Source organism: Arvicanthis niloticus, unplaced genomic scaffold (assembly GCF_011762505.2).
Source record: "Arvicanthis niloticus isolate mArvNil1 unplaced genomic scaffold, mArvNil1.pat.X pat_scaffold_70_arrow_ctg1, whole genome shotgun sequence".
Classification (NCBI taxonomy): domain Eukaryota; kingdom Metazoa; phylum Chordata; class Mammalia; order Rodentia; family Muridae; genus Arvicanthis; species Arvicanthis niloticus.
In genome coordinates, this window is record NW_023046322.1 from 110340 (window position 1) to 131480 (window position 21141).

The 21141-nt window shown below is 40.2% G+C and overlaps 1 pseudogene; it reads right to left on the reverse strand.

The window, feature by feature from the left end:
- Nucleotides 1-1076: 1076 nt before the first annotated feature.
- Nucleotides 1077-20046, reverse strand: LOC143433986 (TD and POZ domain-containing protein 5-like; annotated as a pseudogene).
- Between the last annotated feature and the right edge of the window lie 1095 nt (nt 20047-21141).

Sequence of the window (21141 nt, forward strand, 5' to 3'; positions counted from 1 at the left end):
GTTGAATATCAGAGAGCCTGTATATCAGCTCTCTACAGTATGGTTCATAACAGTAGCAATATTGTAGTTGTTGAGTTGCCACAAAGAACTTTAATGGTTTTGGTTGATAATAACATGAAGAACTGTTTTAAGGGGGCACAGCATTAGGAAGTTTGAGATCTACTGGTTTGGGGAGTTATGAATCTACAATGAATCAATCCCTAGTAATGTTTTCAAACACATAAAATATTTTTGCATGCCTTCAACAACAAACATATCTCTCCCAGGAGGAGTAGAATCCCTCCACTTTGGTCTCCTCTTCTCAGTTGTCATAGAGCATGATGATGGAGTTTTCATTTGCCAAAAATAAATTCCAAGAAGAAAGACCAGGTGTTTCTAATACTGATAGATAGGAGAGAGAGGGGTCTGTACAAACATCCACAGCTTAGCTTGGCTGATTGGACAACACATGACTATTCTGAAAATAAACATCCCTGGAAACCACAGACTAATTTCAAAAGTTTATTTCTACTATATTTTATTAGGTTAAGGTTTTGTCTACAGAGCTGTTTGTGGCCCAGGAGATCAGAGGAGGGCCTCAGATCCTCTGGATCACCAGTTACAGGTGGTTGAAAACTTTCCTGTGTGTGCTGGAAACTGAACAAGAGTTCTCTGAGAGAGCAGTAATTGCTTTTGCAGCTGAGTTCTCAGTCCTTAAACCGAAAGTCTTCATTGTCTTTTTCTTCTGCGATAAGTAAACATTCAGGTTTTGTTTCTCTTATCCTCTGGGCCCAAGTCATCTCTTCTACTCAGTCCAATACAGACATGTTTCTCTGAAGAAACTCTGTTGGGCTGTGCTTAGGGCCAGCACATATATTGAATCCTGGTTTCCTAGACACCAGACAAAAATCAAACAAGAACATCAACAGGGTAGATGTCAGGAAGAGAGTCCCAGACTCCAGTGTTGCTTTCCATCCACCCATCATTTGAACATATTACAGGTGTTGTTAATCCTGAGCCACTATGCTGCCTTTTCCCAATTCACTGTAAATGTGCCAGCAATATTGCACTCTAACCAGAATTCATTGTCAACAATGCTAGTTGTTGCTGTTGGAAGACAGGTGTAGGTCATAGCTAACAAGCCCACTCACTTTAGGCATTTGTGTGAAGGCTGCAAGAAAGAACACTGCAGAAATCATGAAGTGGAATGCTTCAGCCATGAAGTAAGAATAAGACTCCACCATTGATTTCTACCCCAAAGTCTCAGAGATGTGAGAAGCATGAAGTGAAATGAACTCCAGGGCCTGAGTCTTCAGCTGCTCTGTGCAGATGAGGTCAGCCAGGATGAGAGTGTGTGCAGCATTCTCCACAGAGAGGTTCCTGCAGAGTGCATCCTCACACATGAACTTCAAGCCTTCTAGGCCATACCTGTCAGCAGCTGCCAGCACACCAAAGGCCATAGAGTGGCTGTGGAAGTGAGGTGCCTTCCTGGGGTAGATGAAGCCCATCATCTCCTTGAAGACTTAAGGATCCAGGTCATAGATCTCAATGTGGTTCATTAGTGCTCTCTTACATTTCATGTTCAAACATGGCTCTGAAAACTGGAGAGCAAGCAGCTAGGATGGCCTTGTGAGCCCTAAATTCATGGCCACCTACCAACATGCAGCAGTCTGTAAACTGGGAATTCTCACACAGGTCCCCTAGGTCATCTGTCAACACATGCCTTGGATCCTGGATTGCAGGTGTCATGTTCTATCCAGGAATGCTGAAGAAGGCTTCTACTATGTTCACCTTGCAGCAGAGGGTGAGCTGATCTTCATGGAGAAGGCAATATCGATGAGAGAGGAGAAAATCTCAAAGGATGAACTTTTGAAATCCCCAGTGTTGGTTTTTCAGAAAGCTTACCACAGTGGGTCTCTTCATACTCTGATATTTCTCTCCTTGGGCATTTATTATCCACAACTGGAACTTTGCCCAAACTGGGATCTCTGGACAGCTGAGCAACACCAGGTAAACGGACAAGTAATCTTTTCTTTTTTTGTCAACCCTGTTTGGGAGTACTCTCAAACACCATGCTACTTTGTCTTTGTACTCTATTGAGAACACTGGACTTGTAATCCTTATCTAAATTCCCGCCATGCAAAATGAAAAGTTAATAATGGTCCACTCGTAGCAGAATTTCTGTACAGTGATATGTGTGTAACCCCATATTGTGTCTTCCAGATCCCCTGAAATTTCTGCTGGAGTTATTTTTGAGGTTAAATTTGCTCTGAGAGGAAGCACAAGTTACTTACACTTCACCCTGTAGGATACAATTATAGATACTGCTTAGATTTTTGTTTCAGTTTCTCCTAAACAGGCCATTCTATGGAGCTGTTTTTCTATGCAATTTTTGCTCTAGGCTTCAATATTTGTTTTACAGGAAACAGGAAACAATACAGACCCATAGACACTGTAAATCTCTCTCTCTCTCTCTCTCTCTCTCTCTCTCTCTCTCTCTCTCTCTCTCTCTCTCTCTCTCTCTCTCTCTCTCTGCCTCCTTCCCTCCCTCCCTTCTTCCCAACATTAGAAGAGTTTGGAAAATTTTGTACATTCTCATTTCAGGTGTGTGTTGGGAGCCAACTTCTAGCAGAAAGTTGCTATCATCTTTGCAGCCATCTGAAGCCACATACCTGGAGAAGAAACTTGTTTTTCAACAGCCTACAACAGCTGAGCACAAGCTGATAAATATCTTGTTTTTCCCACATATCTTGTTTTGCTGTTTAGTGCCCCCAGCTACAAGGTGCAAATGTTATCCACACCTGCAAGGCCCACTGTGCACATGCTATCCATGCTATCCACACCTGTAAGTTGCACACAGTATCCACACCTGCAAGGTGCACGTGGTATCCATGCCTACAAAGCACATGGCAAAAGCATATAAATACCCAGATTTCCCTTCAATAAACAAGACTTGATCAGATCCTCTGTCTTGTCTCCATTCTTAAAGTCTCTTCCCCTTCATCCCCACTGTCTCTCTTGCTAGACCCTGACCTAAGGTCTGGAGCAGTAGCTCTGGCCAGGACAGGTTTGTTGTATTAGTCAGGGACCTATAGAAAATGTACACAATCAATTTCTCTACATAAAGAGAAGGTGGGTGTATGAGAAAAACCTGTAGGATGAGATCCAGCTAATATAATAATCGCTAAATCCAGCAAGTAGACCATGAGGTCTGATGAACCAAGGATTCTTCAGTATATAGAGTAATTCTGAAGAAGTAGGTTCTAATGCCAAGTTGAAGTGGACTTGCTACTAAGATGAGAGCAAATAGGCAAACACACAAAGCTTCCTTCTTCTATATTCTTATATAGACCAAGGCAGAAGTTGTGGCCAAGTTAAGGGTGTGTCTTCTAGTCTCAAGATCTGGATTAAAGGTGTGTATTTTCCTGCCTCAAGAATCTGATTAAAGGTATGTGTTTTTCTACTCAAAGAGTCTGTATTTGAACTGGATCTATCTACTTCAACTTAAGAAGAATAATTTTAAAAGGCATGCTCTCCAGTCTTGTACATTACTTAAGTTCACAAGTAGTCCAGAGAGGAAGAATAGCCATCACCAGTGTACTTTCCTTACTGGGGTCAATCTTCTATAAATGAAGGGATCATGTCAATATCTGAACAGCTATTATTTAACCATCTGCTGGTCTTACATGGATACCTGACATAAACATGATCAGGGAAGTGGTATTTTCCTTAACTTGTCAGAAGTCTGAGTGTTCACAAAATGGAAGGCATGTGGAAGAGCTCCTATATGGTGGGCAGGAAGCAGAACCCCAACCCTCTTAAGACAGCTTTCTTCTTTCTAGTGTGTTACTCCAATCACACCCACAGACCTTGTGGTGACCCCTCCCAATTTGGTTTATGGTCTAGTACTTCCCCTCAGGAAATTCTCCTTAGACTTCCTTTTTCCTAGCCACTTAAGGAATATCCTAAATGGTTCTCAATTCAATCTCTTTCATTGGCAGGATTCAGCTTATCAATGCCTCATAATCTGCATCCTCCACTGGTGAGTTCTGTCCTCTTCAGACTTGGAACTGCCATACTTTTTCTGCCTTTCCTGACAAGGGAGAGATTTTGTTGTTTTCTAAGAGCTGCAGCATATATTCAAGAGATATCAAACATTAGGGTCTATTAATACTGTCCTTATGTAAAATGAGGTGAAAACTCTGCCTACATCTCTCATGTCTCCAGTTCTTCAAGTCTTAGACAAACAATTTAAAGGACACAGAAATAACTGCAGTGATTTAATCAGCTCAGCTACTCCCAGCACCCTGGTTTGTCTGACCCCAATGTGCTGATCCCTCAGGATAAATCAATCAATTGGCTCTGATTTTTGATCCCTCCTGCAGACTTATTTCTAGTATTAACATCAGCGACTCTTCATCAAGTTCTTTTTTAACACTTAACACTTTAATTCCTCTTTGCTTCAGCACACATAAAAATGTCACATCTATAACAAGATTATCATACATTTTCTTTTTTTATTAGCTATTATATTTACAATTCAGATTTTACCCCCCTTACCCCATTTCCCCCAACACTCAGGAACCTTCTATCCCATTACCCCTCCTCCTGTTTCTATGAAGATGTGCCTCCACCTACCCACAACTCCCATCTCCCCACCCTCAAATTCTCCCCCACACTCCATATTCAGCATTCATGGGACCAAGGTTCTCCTCTCCCACCTATGCCCAACAAGGCCATCCTCCCCTACATATACAGATGGAGTCATAGGTCCCTCCCTATGTGCTCCCAGGCTGGTAGTTAAGACCCTGGGGAGCTCTGGTTGGTTGGTATTGTTGTTCTCCTCATGGGGCCACCAACCATTTCAGCACCTTCAGTCTTCTCTCTGACTTCTCCATTGGGAACCCTTTGATCATATCAGTGGTTAGCTGTGAGCATCTGTCTCTGGATATGTCAGACTCTGGCAGATCTCTAAGGAGACAGCTATATCAGGCTCCTGTCAGCAGGCACTTCCTAACATCCCCATCAGTGTCTACCTTTGATGACTACACATGGAATAAATACCCAGGTGGAATGGTCTCCAGACAGCCCCTCCTTCAGTGTCTGTCCCACACTTTGTCTCCATATTTGCTCCCTTGAGTATTTTGTTACTCCTTCTAAATAGGACCAAGGCATCCACACTTGGTCTTCCTTCTTCATGAGCTTCATGTGGTCTGTGAGTTGAATCTTGTCTATTTCAAGTTTTGGGGCTAATATCTGCTTATCAGTGAGTAAATGCCATGTGTGTTCTTTTGTGATTGGGTTAACTCACTCAGGATGATATTTTCTAGTTCCATCCATTTACGTAAGAATTTCTTGAATTCATTATTTTTCATAGCTGAGTAATAATCCATTGTGTTAATGTACCACATTTTTTTGTATCTATTCCTCTGTTGAAGGGCATCTAGGTTCTTTCCAGCTTCTGGCTATTATAAATAAGGCTGCTATGAACATAGGGGAACATGTGTCCTTGTTACATGTTGGAGCCCCTTCTGGGTATATGACCAGGAGTGGTGTAGCTGTGTCATTAGGTAATGCTATGTCCAGTTTTCTGAGGAACCCCCAGACTGATTTCCAGAATGCACCCAGTAATACCTCACGGACAAATCCTGACAGGGGAGAATAGAAATTGTCTGTATGTTGTAATAATTATTTAAAAGGGACCGCTGGAAAAGCCAACTGTCTAAGCTGGGGAGGCTCTGCCCAGGTCAACCACGTGGCTAGAGGCCATGTGTGTGCCACACCTAGAAACAGCCAGCCAGAGACACCAGCCCTGCCTCCCACAAGATGCCAGCATGGGAGATGGATCTGCCAAACTTCCACATTGTCTCTACAAGGCTGGGCATTGCCCAGACCTTCCCACCATCCATGCTGGCCCAGTAAGAAGATGAGCCTCTAATGCTTAAATTATCCAAAGGCTTTATATATTTGGTAATGATCAATAACAAGGTGCCCCTACAATCAGAGGTGTAACCCAAAACCCAACCTAGGTATACCAACTACCTTTGACTGCTACAGACAAGCAAATATCAGCCTCCATGTCTCCCTCTCTTGTTCTCTGTCTCTCCTAGCTCCTCCTCTTCCTTCTCCTCTTTCTCTCCTTCCTCCCCCTCTTCCTCTCTTTACTCCTCCCCCTTAGCTCTTCCTACACCTGTAGATCTTCCCCAATCCTTCAAGCTGCTGTAGAACCACAACTACCAATCTAATCCTCAATTTTATTGCAAACCTTTTGCGTGACCTGCTTTCACTGTCTCCCCAAATTCCAAGGAGACAAAATAAGCAGATTCTGGTGCAATCTCCTCCCTCCTGTGAACCCCATCATACTTCTAACCTATCCCCATTACTATGTGTCACCTCCCTATACCCAGAATCCTTGAATCCCCAGTGGCCAGAACTATTATATGCAACAAAGGTGCCTGCCCGACAGCAGTGAGGACTGTTCTCAATTGTCAACTTGACAAAATCTGGAATGAACTACAATCCAAATTTATAAAGCTCTTGTAAAAATGTAAAGAGAGGTTTTGATCCAGTCTTAGTATTACATGCCTTTAACCTCAGCATTCAGGAGAAATGGGCATTCAGAACTATAATTTCAAGGTCATTTTACAAAACAATTTTTAAGCCAGCTAATATAGGCAGTGAAAGATGTAATAGAACCAAGAGTTATTTTCAAGACCCAGTAAACAGCAGCAGTGGGCAGCTTGGGCTTGCCCCTCTAGGTTATTGTTGCCTTTTGATCAAAATATAGAACTGTTGGCTCTTCCAGCACCAAGCCTGCCTGCATGATGACATGATTCTTACCATGATGATACTAGACTGAACCTCCAAAATGGCAAGCCAGCTCCAGCTAAATGTTTGTATAAGAGTTGCTTTGGTCGTGATTTCTCTTCACAGCCATCAAACTCTAACTAAGTCAACATAAAACAATCACATTCTTCACAAATTCAAAAAGGAAACCTGTTGCAAACCATTCTGCCTCACGCTTGAAGGCCACTATGTTAAGGCTCACACTGCCTGGCTTGGGGGCCACTGTGTCCCAGCCTGAGCTGCTGCTCTGGTCCATAGATCAGGGTCTAGCAAGAGAGAGAGTGGGGATGGAGGGGCAAGAGACATGAAGAATGGAGACAAGACAGGGTGTGTGTTCAAGTCCCTAGTCTTCAGTCTCTTTTATTGAATGGAAATCTTGTGTATTTATATGCTTTTCCACGTGCATTGTAGGCTTGGATACCAGGTGTGTCTTGCAGGCATGGATATCACATGGGCCTTGCACCTGGAGTCGCTAAACAGCAAAACAAGATATGTGGCATAAACAAGATGTTTATCAGAGTGTGCCCAGCTGTTGTAGGATGTTGAAAAACAAGTCTCCTGTCAGGATATATGGCTCAAGATGGCTGCAAAGATGATAGTCATTTTCTGCTAGCAATTGCCTCACAACAGAAACCAAAGACAAGGAACAGGACTGCTACCCAACACAGACAAATAGACACAGGAAAGAAGAAAGCCACATTCAGACGGTTGGGGCTCTGCTTCCTGCCCACCATACAGGAGCTCTTCCACTTGCCCACCTTTTTGTGAACAGTCTGACAAGTTTTCTGACTTCTGGAAAGTTAAAGAAAACACCCTTTCCCTGATAGTGTTTATGGCAGGAACTAATGTAAGACCAGCACAAGGGTAAACAATAGCTGTACAGAGATTGACATGATCCCTTGATTTATGAAAGATTGACAACAGTATACAAAGCACACTGGGGATGACTATTCCTATTTCCATCTGGACTACGTCTGGAATTAAGTAACATCCAAAGCAGGAAGGCATAACTTTTAATTTTTTTTTCTTTTTTTTGCTTAAGTAGATGGGGATAGACCCAGTTCAAATACACAACATTTAGGTAGAAAAACACACACATTTAATCTGACTCTTGAGGCAGAAAAACACACACCTTTAATCCAGATTTTGAGAGTAGAAGACACATCTGCAATAGAGCCACACCTTCTGCTCTAGGCCTATATAAGCACATGGAAGAAGGAAGCTCTTTCTCTTTGTCTGTTTGCTCTCGTCTTACTAGTAAGCCCATTTCTTCACTGGCATTGGAGCCTGCTTCTTTAGAATTCCAGCATATACTGAAGAACACCTGGGACATCAAACCTTGTGGACTAAGTAAGTATTGGCTTTAGCCATTGTTGGATTAACTGGACCTTAGACTATAATTCATTCTCTTATATCCTCTATCTATGGATATACAGAAATTCATTCTGTAAGTTCTCTACAGGGCCATGACTAATACAATATACTTGAACTGAAGCTAATTTCCAAATATGTCTCCCCATGGGGTCCGAAGACCCTGCAGTTCCTTCAGTCAACCCTCTTACTGGGGACCCTGTGATGAGTTTGATGGCTAGCTGTGAGCCTCTGCCTCTGTATATGTCAGGTTCTGGCAGTGCCTCTAAGGAGACAGGTATATTAGGCTTCTGTCAACATGCATTTCTGGACATCCACAACAGTGTATGCATATGCTGATTGCATCTGGGAGGGATTTCCAGGTGGGCAGTCTCTGGATGGTCTGTCCTCCAGTTTCTGCCCCACACATTGTCTCATATTTGCTCCTGTGAGTATTCTGTTACTCCTTCTAAAAAGAACTGAAACATCCACATGTTGGGTTTTTTTCCCCCCTTGGGCTTCATGTAGTCTGTGAGTAATGTCCTGGATATCATGAAATTTTGGGCTAATATCCACTTATCAATGAATGCATACCATGTGTGTCCTTTTGTGACTGAGTTACCTCACTTGGGATGATATTTTCTAGTTCCTTCCATTTGCCTAAGAGTTTCATTAATTTATTGGTTTTAATAGCTGAGTAATACTCCATTGTGTAAATGTACCATGTTTTCTGTGTCCATTCTTCTTTTGAAGGACATCTGGGTTCTTTCCAGCTTCTGACTATTATAAGTAAGGCTGCTATGAACATAGAGGAGCATGTGTCCTTGATATATGTTAGCATCTTTGTGGATATGTCAAGGAGTGTTATCGCTGGATCAACAGGTAATACTATGTCCAGTTTTCTGAGGAACCGCCAGATTGATTTCCAGAGTGGTTGTACCTGCTTACAATCCAACCAGCAATGGAGGAGTGTTCCTCTTTCTCCACATCCTTGCCAGCATTTTCTGTCATCTGAATTTTTGATCTTAGCCATTCTGATTGGTATGAGGTGGAATCTCAGGGTTGTTTTGATTTGCATTTCCCAGATGACTAAGGATGTTGAACATTTCTTTAGGTGCCTCACAGCCATCTGATATTCCTCAGTAGAGAATTCTTTATTTAACTCTGTACCCCATTTTTAATAGGGTTTTTTGACTGCCTGGAGTCTAATTTCTTGAGTGCTTTGTAAATTTTGGATATTAGCCCTCTATCTGATGTAGGATTGGTAAAGATCTTTTCCCAATCTGTTGTTGGCCAATTTGTCCTATTGACAGAAGCTTTGCAATTTTATGATGTCCCATTTGTCAATTCATGATCTTAGAAAATAAGCCACTGGTGTCCCGTTCAGGAACTTTTCCTCTGTGCCCATGTGTTCGAGGTTTTTCCCCACTTTTTCTTCTATTAGTTTCAGTGTGTCCAGTTTTATATGGAAGTCTTTGATCCCTTTGGACTTGAGTTTTGTACAAGGAGATAAGAATGTATCAATTTGCATTTTTCTATATGTTGTCCTTCAGTTGAACTAGCACCACCTGTTGAAAATGCTGTCTTTTTTCCACTGAATGGTTTTAGCTCCTTTGTTAAAGATCAAGTGAGTATAGGTACATGGGTTCATTTTAGGTCTTCAATTTTATTCCATTGATCTTTTTGCCTAATCTCTGTACCAATACCATGTAGTTTTTATCACTACTGCTCTTTAGTACAGCTTGATGTCAGGGATGGTGATTCCCACAGATGTTCTTTTATTGTTGAGAGTAGTTTTCACTGTCCTGGGTTTTTTACTATTCCAAGTGAATTTGAGAATTGCTCTTTCTATCTCTGTGAAGAACTGAGTTGGAATTATGATGGGGATTGCAGTAAATCTGTAGATTGCTCTTGGAATGATGGCCATTTTTACTATATTAATCCTCCCAATCCATGAGCATGGGAGATCTTTCCATCTCCTGAGGTCTTTGATTTTTTCAGGAACTTGAAGTTCTTGTCATACAGATCTGTTGCTTGCTTGGTTAGATTGACACCAAAGTGTTTTATATTATTTATGACTATTGTGAAGGGTGTCATTTCTCAGATTTCTTTCTCAGCCTGCTTATCCTTTAAGTAAAGTAAGGCTAATGATTTGTTTGAGTTGATTTTTATATCCAGCCACTTTGCTGAAGTTGTTTATTAAGGTTAGGAGTTCTCTAGTGGAAGTTTTGGGACCAGTTAAGTATAGTATCATATCTGCAAATAGTGAAATTTTTACTTCTTTCTTTCCTATTTGGATCTCTTTGATCTCCTTTTGTCTAATTGCTCTGGCAAGGAATTCGAGTACTATATTTAATAGATAGGGAGAGAGTGGGCAGCCTTGTCTAGTCCCTGATTTTAGTGGGATTGCTTCAAGTTTCTCTGCATTTAGTTTGATGTTGGCTACTGGTTTGCTGTATATTGCTTTTACCATGTGTACATATGTGCCTTGGATTCCTGTTCTTTCCAAGACTTTTACCATGAAGAGGTGTTGAATTTTTCAAATGCTTTCTCAGCATCTAGTGAGATGATCATGTGTTTCCCCCCCAAGGAATTTGTTTATATAGTGGATTATGTTGATGGATTTCTGAATATTGAACCATCCCTGCTTTCCTGGGATAAAGCCTACATGATCATGGTGGGTGATGGTTTGATGTGTTCCTAGATTTAGTTTGCGACAATTTTATTGGGTATTTTTGCATCGATATTCATAGGGGAGATTGGTCTGAAATTCTTCTTCATTGTTGGGTGTTTGTGTTGTTTAGGTATGAGCATAATTTGCTTCATAGAAAGAATTGGGTAGTGTTCCTTCTGTTTCTATTTTGTGGAATAGTTTGTAGAGAATTGGTATTGGTATAAAGTCTTCTTGAAGGTCTGATATAATTCTGCACTAAAACCATCTGGTGCTGGGCTTTTTTTTTCCCTTGGGTTGGAGACTTTTCATGACTGCTGCTGTTTCTTTGGGGGTAATAGAACTATTTAGATGGTTTATCAGATCCTGATTTAACTTTGGTGTCTGGTATTTGTCTAGAAAATTGTCCATTTTATCCAGATTTTCCAGTTGTGTTGAGTATAGGCTTTTGTAGTAGGATCTGATGATTTTTTAATTTTGTCAGTTTCTGTTGTTATGTCTCCCTTTTCAGTTCTGATTTTATTAATTTGGATACTGTCTCTGTACCCTCTGCTTAGTCTGGCTGAGGGTTTATCTATCTTGTTGACTTTCTCAAAGAACCAGCTCCTGGTTTTGTTGATACTTTGTATAGTTCTTTTTGTTTCCACTTGGTTGATTTCATCCCTGAGTTTGAGTGTTTCCTGCCATCTACTCCTTGGGTGCATGTGCTTATTTTTTTTCTAGAGCTTTCATGTGACCTGTCAAGCTCCTAGTGTGCTCTCTTCAGTTCCTTTTTGTAGGCACTTAGAGCTATGAGTTTTCCTCTTAGCACTGCTTTCATTCTGCCCCATGAGCTTTTGTATGGTGTGTCCTCATTCACATTAAATTCTTTTTTTTCCTTTTTGTATATATTTTATTTACATTTCAGATGCCATCCCCTTTCCCCATTTCCCCTCCCTATAAAACCCCTATCCCATGCCCCCTTTTCCTTTTTGCTTTTATACAATTTTTTAATGTTAGTCAAAGGCTTTATAAGTTTGGTAATGCTCAATCAGAAGTGTAACCCAATACCCAACCTAGATATATAAACTATCTTTGACTGGTGGAGACACGTGAACATCTGCCTCCATGCCCCCTCTCGTTCTCTCTCTTTTTCTCTCTCATCACCTAGCTTCTCCTCTCTTTCATCTTCTCCTCTCCTTAATCCATCTCTTCCTCTCAGTACTCCTTCCCCCTTAGCTCCTCCTACATATCACCCTTCCTGTTAAAATAAAACTTTTTTCTCAAAATACAATTAGAGCATACTTATTCATAATTGTACCAGTGAGTTACAAGATAGTTCTAATACCCAGTCCATCATTTTGTTGACTAACCAGAACCTCTGTTATCTCTCCTAACTAAATCACTTAGATTGAACCTGGCTTTTTTCTTGGCTTTAAAATGAATGTCGGCTGAAAACCATCCACTCAGATCTTTTCTCTCAAAATAAATAGCCAGGCTTGGCTATGAGACAATAGGTCTTCAACCCCTTCAGAAATCCAGAGTGACTCTGAGTTAACTGAAATTATGGGAAGCACTAAACATAGCTTCTAATACTTAGCTAATTTATAGAGACCACTGAACACCTGGAAAGCCCCTATACTACTGAATGTTGGAGCATCAAATCTTCAGCCTTCTGGCCCAGAATCATCTGACAGACCTAAGTGATGCAGGATTATTAAGGGCTGATTACTCTGTCTAGGCAGATATAATCAGTTGACTATTCTGCAAGTGTGTCCTTTTCTGGACAGTAATTTGTCTGTAAATGGAAAGAGGCAATTCTTGCCTAGTGGCTGTCACTTCACAAGTGGAGTATCTCCAAGGATGCTCAATTTCTTCTTAGAATCCATTACAGGAAGCTGTCAGGAGCAGACAGGTCTCTAATCAAAATGAACATTAATATAGAAATATTTGTAACTTCAGTTCTATGGACTTCTGACGTTTTGAAAACCAACTATCCATGTAAGGTAACCTGGACTGTTGTCTGTTAACTCCTCTCAGCTATTTCTAAATAAAATATGGAAAACACCCTAACAATAAACTCAAAGCCATGAATTTGCTATAGTCCCTTAACTCATAGGCTAACCATCCCAAATCAGTTAAAAAAGTTAAAGAAGGACTGGGTCTAAGCCTTGTATTCTTAAATGTGTTATACAGGAACAATGCCCATGAGAATATCAATATTCATCTCACTTTTATATCAATAAGAATCTCGTACCAATGTAAACCATAAATTTGAAATCAAGGTAAATTTTGTACCATATAAGAAATTATACCTTCATCTTGACATTAATTATACAGATTTCTACCAATAGTTTATGGCTATGCAATAAGTCCTAGCTAGTCTTCCCTGTTCCAACAAAACCACTACTTTTCCCTAGAAAGACAGACCAATATTAACCACCTTAGTCCCCAAGCCCAGGGAATAGGGGCGCTGACTCTACTTTAACTTCTTCAAGCTGATTAAGGGCGTTGAGATATTAGAAGAGTGGTGGTGGGGGGGGGGGAGAGTAAATTGATAAGCCTCTGATGCTGTGTCTTCACTGCATCCAGATGGAATTCCAGAACATTGGAGGTTTGGGCAGGTCTGCTCAGTATGCTTGATGAGTAGCTACATTGTATATTGTATTCTGCAATATACAATTCTCAGAACAAGTTTTAGTATCAAGAAAATAAATTTTTTTTCCTAGAGGGCTGACATTTTTAAAAAGATGTTGGTTCTAACAACTTTTCCTTTTTTCCCTTTTTAAAATTGGTTGTACTATTTACATTTCAAATTTTATCCCCTTATCCCATTCCCCCCACCACCTAGGAACCCCTTATCCCATCCCCCCTCCTTGTGCTTCTATGAGGGTGTGATTTTCCAGTTTCTATAATGCTGTTTCCATTAACATAAACTGCCTCCTAAATTTCTAAATCCTTCCCTTTGTGTTATTAAATCTAGTTTTTTCTTTCTTTTTTTCTTTATTTTTTCTCTTTTTTTCCTTTTCCCCCCTTTTTATATCTTTTTTTTTAAAAAAAATTGGGTATTATATTTACCTTTCAGATTTTATACCCTTACCCTACTTCCTCCCACCACCCAGAAACCTCTTATCCCATCCCCCCTCCTTATGCTTCCATAAGGCAGTGCCCCCTCCCCACCCTCACATCCCCCCCCACATCCACACACTCTGTGTTCGTTTTTTATGGGACCAAGAAACTCCTCTCCCACTTATGCCCCACAAGGCTATCCTTCCATACATATACCGCTGGAGTCATAGGTCCCTCCCTATGTGCTCCCAGGCTGGTGATTTAGACCCTGGGGGGGGGGGGGCTTTGGTTGTTTGGTATTGTTCTTTCCTCCTGCGGTCACAAACCCTTTCTGCTCCTTCAGTCTTCTCTCTAAGTTCTCCATTGGGAAACCCTTGATCATATCAGTGATTAGCTGTGAGCATCGTCCTCTGAATGTGTTAGTCTTTGGCAGACCTCTAAGGAGACAGCTATATCATGTTCCTGACAGCATGCACTTCCAGCCATCCACATCAGTGTCTAGCTTAGGTGACTGTACATGGGATGGATACCCAGGTGGAATGGTCTCCTGATGGCCCCTCCTTCAGTTTTCATCCCATGTTTTGTTTCCATATTTGCTCCCTTGAGTATTTTTGTTATTCGTTCTAAGTAGAACTGAGGCAACCCCTCTTGGTCTTCCTTCTTCATGAGCTTCATGTGGTCTGTGGGTTGAGTCTTTGCTATTCCAAGCTTTTGGGCTAACATCCACTTAACAGTGAGTAAATACCATGTGTGTTCTTTTGTGATTGGGTTAACTCACTCAGGATGGTAATTTGTAGATCCATCCATTTACCTAAAAATTTCTCGAATTCATTATTTTAATAGCTGAGTAATACTCCATTGTTTAGATGTACCACATTTTTTGTATCCATTCCACTGTTGAGGGACATCTTGGTTCTTTCCAGCTTCTGGCTATTATAAATAAGGCTGCTATGAACATAGTGGAGCATATGTCCTTATTATATGTTGGAGCATCTTTTGGGTATATGCCCAGGAGTGGTATAGCTGGATCCTCAGGTAATGCTATGTCCAGTTTTCTGAGGAACCGCCAAACTGATTTCCAGAGTGGTTGTACCAGCTTGAAATCTCACCAACAATGGAGAAGTGTTCCTCTTTCTCTGAATCCTCGCCAGCATCTACTATCACCTGAGCTTTTGATCTTAGCCATTCTGATTGGTGTGAGGTGGTATCTCAGGGTTGTTTTGATTTGCATTTCCCTAATGACTCAGGATGTTGAGCATTTCTTAATGTGCTTCTTGGCCATTCACGTTTCCTCTGTTGAGAATTCTTTGTTTAACTCTGTACCCCATTTTAAATAGGGTTATATGGTTCTCTGGAGTATAATTTTTTGAGTTCTTTGTATATCTTGGATATTAGCCCTCTATCAGATGTAGGATTGGTAAAGATCTTTTCCCAATCTGTTGGTTGCCATTTTGTCTTATTGACAACGTAATTTGCCTTAGAGAAGCTTTGCAATTTTATGAGGTCCCATTTGTCAATTCTTGGTCTTAGGGCATAAGCCATTGGTGTTCTGTTCAGGAACTTTTCCCCTGTGCCTAGGTATTCGAGGGTCTTTCCCACCTTCTCTTCTATTAGTTTCAGTGTATCTGGTTTTAAGTGAAGGTCTTTTATCCACTTGGATTTGAGCTTTGTACAAGGAGATATGAATGGATTGATTTGCATCCTTCTACATGTTGTCCTTCAGTTGAACCAGCACCATTTGCTGAAAATGCTGTACTTTTTCCACTGGATGGTTTTAGCTCCTTTGTCAAAGATCAAGTGACCATAGGTATGTGGGCTCATTTCTGAAACTTCAATTCTATTCCATTGATCTTCCAGCCTGTCTCTGTACCAATACCATGCAGTTTTTATTACTATTGCCCTGTAGTATAGTTTGATGTCAGGGATGGTGATTCCCCCAGAAATTCTTTTGTTGTTGAGAATAGTTCTCGCTATCCTGGGTTTTTTGTTGTTCCACATAAATTTGCAAATTGCTCTTTCTATCTCTATGAAGAATTGATTTGGAATTTTGATGGGGATTGCACTGAATCTATGGATTGCTTTTGGCAAGATGGCCACTTTTACTAAATTCATCCTGCCATCCAGAAGCATGGGAGATCTTTCCATCTTCTGAGATCTTCCTCTATTTCTTTCTTCAGAGACTTGAAGTTCTTGTCATACAGATCTTTCACTTGCTTGGTTAGATTCACTCCAAGATATTTTATATTATTTGTAACTATTGTGAATGGTGTTATTTTCCTAATTTGATTCTCAGCCTGTTTATCTTTGGAGTATAGGAAGGCTAGAGATGTGTTTGAGTTGATTTTATATCCAGCCACTTTACTGAAGTTGTTTATCAGGTTTAGGAGTTCTCTCGTGGAAGTTTTAGGGTCACTTAAGTATACTATCATATCATCTGCAAATAGTGAAATTTTGATTTCGTCCTTTCCTGTCTGTATCCCTTTGACTTCCTTTTGTTGTCTAATTGCTCTAGCTAGGACTTCCAGTACTATATTGAATAGGTAGGGTGAGAGTGAGCAGCCTTGTCTGGTCCCTGATCTTAGTGGGATTGCTTCAAGTTTCTCTCAATTTATTGTGATGTTGGCTACAGGCTTGCTTTATGTGTTTAGGTTTGGGCCTTGAATTCCTGATCTTTCCAAAACTTTTAACATGAAGGAATGTTGAATTTTGTCAAATGTTTTCTCAGTATCTAGTGAGATGATCATGTGGTTTTTTTCCTTTGAGTTTATTTATATAGTGGATTACACTGATGGATTTCTGAATTGTGAACCATCCCTGAATTCTTGGGATAAAGCCTACTTGAACATGATGGATGGTTGCTTTGATGTGTTGTTGGATTCAGTTTGCAAGAATTTTATTGAGTATCTTTGCATCAATATTCATAAGAGACATTGGTCTGTAGTTCTCTTTCTTTGTTGGGTCTTAGTGAGGCTTAGGTATGAGCATAATTGTAGCTTCATAGAATGATTTGGGTAGTGTTCCTTCTGTTTCTATTCTGTGGAATAGTTTGAAGAGAATTGATATTAGGTCTGCATGGAAGGTCTGATAGAATTCTGCACTAAAACCGTCTGGCCCCGGACTTTTTTTGGTGGGGAGGTTTTTAATGACTGCTTCTATTTCTTTAGGGGTTATGCAACTGTTTAGATGGTTTATCTGCTCCTAGTTTAACTTTGGTACCTGGTATCTATGTAGAAAATTGTCCATTTCATCCATATTTTCCAATTTTGTTGAGTATAGGCCTTTGTAGTAGGATCTGACGATTTTTTTTTAATTTCTTCTGTTTCTGTTGTTATGTCTCCCTTTTCAGTTCTGATTTTATTTTATTTCATTTATTTTTTTCCTTCTACAGACAAATTACTATCCAGAAAAGGACACACTTGCAGAATAGTCGACTGATTATATCTGCCTAGACAGAGTAATCAACCCTTAATAATTCTGCAGCACTAAGGTCTGTCAGATGATCCTGGGCCAGAAGGCGGAAGAACAGATGCTCCAACATTTTGAAGTAGAGGGACTGTCCAGGTGTTCAGAGGTCTCTATAAATTGGCTAAGTTTTAGAAGCTATGCTTTGTGCTTCCCACAATTATAGTTAACTCAGTCATTCTGAATCTCTGATGGGGTTGAAAACTTATAGCCTCATAGCCAATCCTGGCTATTTTTTATCTCAAGAGAAAAGATTTGAGTGGATGGTCGTCAACTGACATTCATCCTAAAGCCAGGTTCAGAACTAAATGTTTTAGTTAGGATAGATGACAGAGGTGCTGGTTAGTCAACAAAATGATAGACTGGGTATTAGGACTATCTTGTTCCTCACTGGTACAAATCAGCATAATTATGCTCTAATTGTATTTTGAGAGAAAAGTTTCATTTTAACAGGAAGGGTGATATTTAGGAGGAGCTAAGGTAGGAGGAGTACTGAGAGGAAGAGAAGGAGTAAGAAGAGGAGAAGAAGAAGGAGAGGAGAAGGTAGGTGATGAAAGAGAGAAAGGGGCGGGGCGAGACAGGGAGGCAGATGTTCATGTATCTCCAGCAGTCAAAGATAGTTGATATATCTAGGTTGGGTAGTGGGTTACACCTCTGATTGAGCAATACCAAACTTATAAAGCCTATGATTAACATTTTAAAAAAATGTATAAATGCAAAAAGGAAAAGGGGGCATGGGATAGGGGTTTTCTAAGGGGGGGAATGGGGAAAGGGGATGGCATCTAAAGTGTAAATAAAATATCTAATAAAAAAGGAAAAAACATGAAAAAAGTTCTGATTTTATTAATTTGAGTATTGTTTCTGTCCCGGTTGGTTAGTCTGGCTAAGGGTTTGTCTATCTTATTGATTTTCTCAAAGAACCAGCTCCTGGTTTTGTTGATATTTTGTGTAGTTCTTTCCGTTTCAACTTGGTTGATTTCAGCCCTGAGTTGGATTATTTCCTGCCATCTACTCCTCTTGAGTATATTAACTTCTTTTTGTTCTAAAGCTTTCAGGTGTGCTGTGAAGTTATTAATGTATGCTCTTTCCATTTTCTTTTTGTGGGCACTTAGAGCTATGATTTTTCCTCTTAGTACTTCTTTCATGGAGTTCCACAAATTTTGATATGATGTGTCCTAATTTTCATTCATATCTAAAAAGTCTATTTTTATTGTTTATTTCTTCCTTGACCAAGTTATCATTGAGTAGAGCATTGTTCAGATTCCTTGTGTATGTGGGCTTTGCATTGATTTTATCATTATTGAAGACCAGCCATAGTCCATGGTGATCTGTCCCCATTGCTGAGAGTGGGGTGTTGAAGTCTCCCACTGTTATTGTGTGAGGTGCAATGTGTGATTTGAGCTTTAGCAAAGTTTCTTTTATGAATATAGGTGACCTTGAATTTGGTGCATAGATGTTCAGAATTGATTTTATCTTGGTAGATTTTTCCTTTGATGAGTATAAAGTGTCCATTCTTATATTTCTTGATAACTTCTGGTTGAAAGTCCAATTTAATTCACTATTAGAATGGCTACTCCAGCTTGTTTCTTAGGACCGTTTGCTTGGAAAATTGTTTTCCAGCCTTTTACTCTGAGGTAGTATCTGTCTTTGTCACTGAGGTGTGTTTCTTGTATGCAGCAAAATGTTGGGTCCTGTTTATGTATCCAGTCCATTAGTGTATGTCTTTTTACTGAGGAAATGATTCCATTGATGGTAAGAGATATTAAGGAGAAGTGATTGTTGCTTCCTTGTATTTTTGATTTGTTTGGGTTTTGTTGTTGTTGTTAGTGGTGGAGTTATGTTTCTCTGGCTATCTTCTTTTGGTTTGTTGGAAGATTACTTTCTTGCTTTTTCTAGGGTAAAATTTCCCTCCATGTTTCCCTCGATTATTTTTTGTAGGGCTGGATTTTGGAAAGATACTGTGTAAATTTGGTTTTGTCATGGAATATCTTGGTTTCTCCATGTATGGTAATTGAGAGTTTTGCTGGGTATAGTAGCCTAGGCTGCCATTTGTGTTCTCTTAGGGTCTGTATGACATATGTCCCAGGTCTTCTGGCTTTTATAGCCTCTGTTGAGAAGTCTACTGTAATTTCGATAGGTCTGCCTTTATATGTTACTTGACCTTTTCCCTTACTGCTTTTAATATTCTTTCTTTGTTTTGTGCATTTGGAGTTTTGATTATTATGTGACATGGGGTGAATTTCTTTTCTGATCTAGTTCATTTGGAGTTCTGTAGGCTTCTTGTATGTTCATGGCATCTCTTTCTTTAGGTTAGGGAAGTTTTCTTTTATAATTTTGTTGAAGATATTTACTGGTCCTTTAAGTTGGGAATTTTTGCTTTCTTCTATACCTATTATCCTTAGGTTTGGTCCTTTCATTGTGTTCTGGATTTTTGGATGTTTTGGGGCTAAGGAGTTTTTGCATTTTCTATTTTCTTTGACAGTTGTAGGAATGTTTTCTATGGTATCTTCTGCACCTGAGATTCTCTTCTGTTGGGAGCTGACTTTTAGCAGAAAGCAGCTATCAAATTTGCAGCCATATACCCTGACAAGAGATTTGCTTTCAACAGCCTACAACAGCTGAGCACACTCTGATAAATATCTTGCTTATCTCACATACCTTGTTCTGCTGTTTAGTGACCCTAGCTGCATGGTGCACATGGTAAAGTGTCTTCAGCTGTGTTCCCCTGCTTGTGTTTATAAATACCCAGGATTTTCTTGCAAGGAGAGAAACAATAAGAGAGAGACAATAAGAGGAGACACTAAGAGAGAGGAGACAATAAGAGAGACAATAAACAGAAAAATGAGACTTGGAATCACACCCTGTCTTGTCTCCATGCCTCGTGTCTCTTCCCCCTCCATTCCACACTCTCTTTCTTGACCAGAGCACTTAGCCCCAAAACGTGGGGCAGTGTGGTTGTCAACACTCTTCTTCTGTCTCTTGTATTTTGTTGGTGATGCTTGCATCCATGACTTCTGATCTCTTTCCTAGATTTTCTATCTCCTGGGTAGTCTCCCTTTGTGATTTCTTCATTGTTTCTACTTCCATTTTTATGTTCTGAATAGTTTTGTTCAATTCCTTCACCTGTTTGGTTGTGGTTTTTTGTAACTCTTTAAGGGATTTTTGTATTTCTTTTTAAAGGGCTTCTACCTGTTTACATGTGTTCTATTGTATTTCTTTGAAGAAGTTATTTATAGCCTTTTTAAAGTCTTCTATCACTCTCATGAGAAGTGATTTTAAACCTGAATCTTGCTTTTCTGGTGTCATTGGGTATTCAGGTCTTGCTATGATGGCAGAACTAGTTTCTGATGATGCCAAATAACCTTGATTTCTGTTGCTTATGTTCTTGTGCTTGCCTTTCACCATATGGTTATTTCTAGTGCTACCTTCACTCACTATCTCTGACTGGAGCCTGGCTGTACTATTATTTTGGTTGAGTCAGAACTCCTCAGAGTCCAGCTGTCTCTGTGATCCTGTGATCCTGAGACCCTGGTTGTGATAGTTCCTGGGAATCAGGCTGCTTCTGGGCTCCTAAAATCCTGGTGTGCCCAAGGTCGTGAGATCCTATGATCCTATTATCTTATGTTCCTATGTGTTAGAGCTTCTGGGAGTCCAGTCTCCTCTGGGTTTTGGTGTTGGGAGCTGACTTTAGTAGAAAGCGGCTAGATCAACTTTGCAGCCATCTGGAGCCATATACCCTGATGAAAGACTTGGTTGTCAAAAGCCTATAACAGCTGAAGCACACT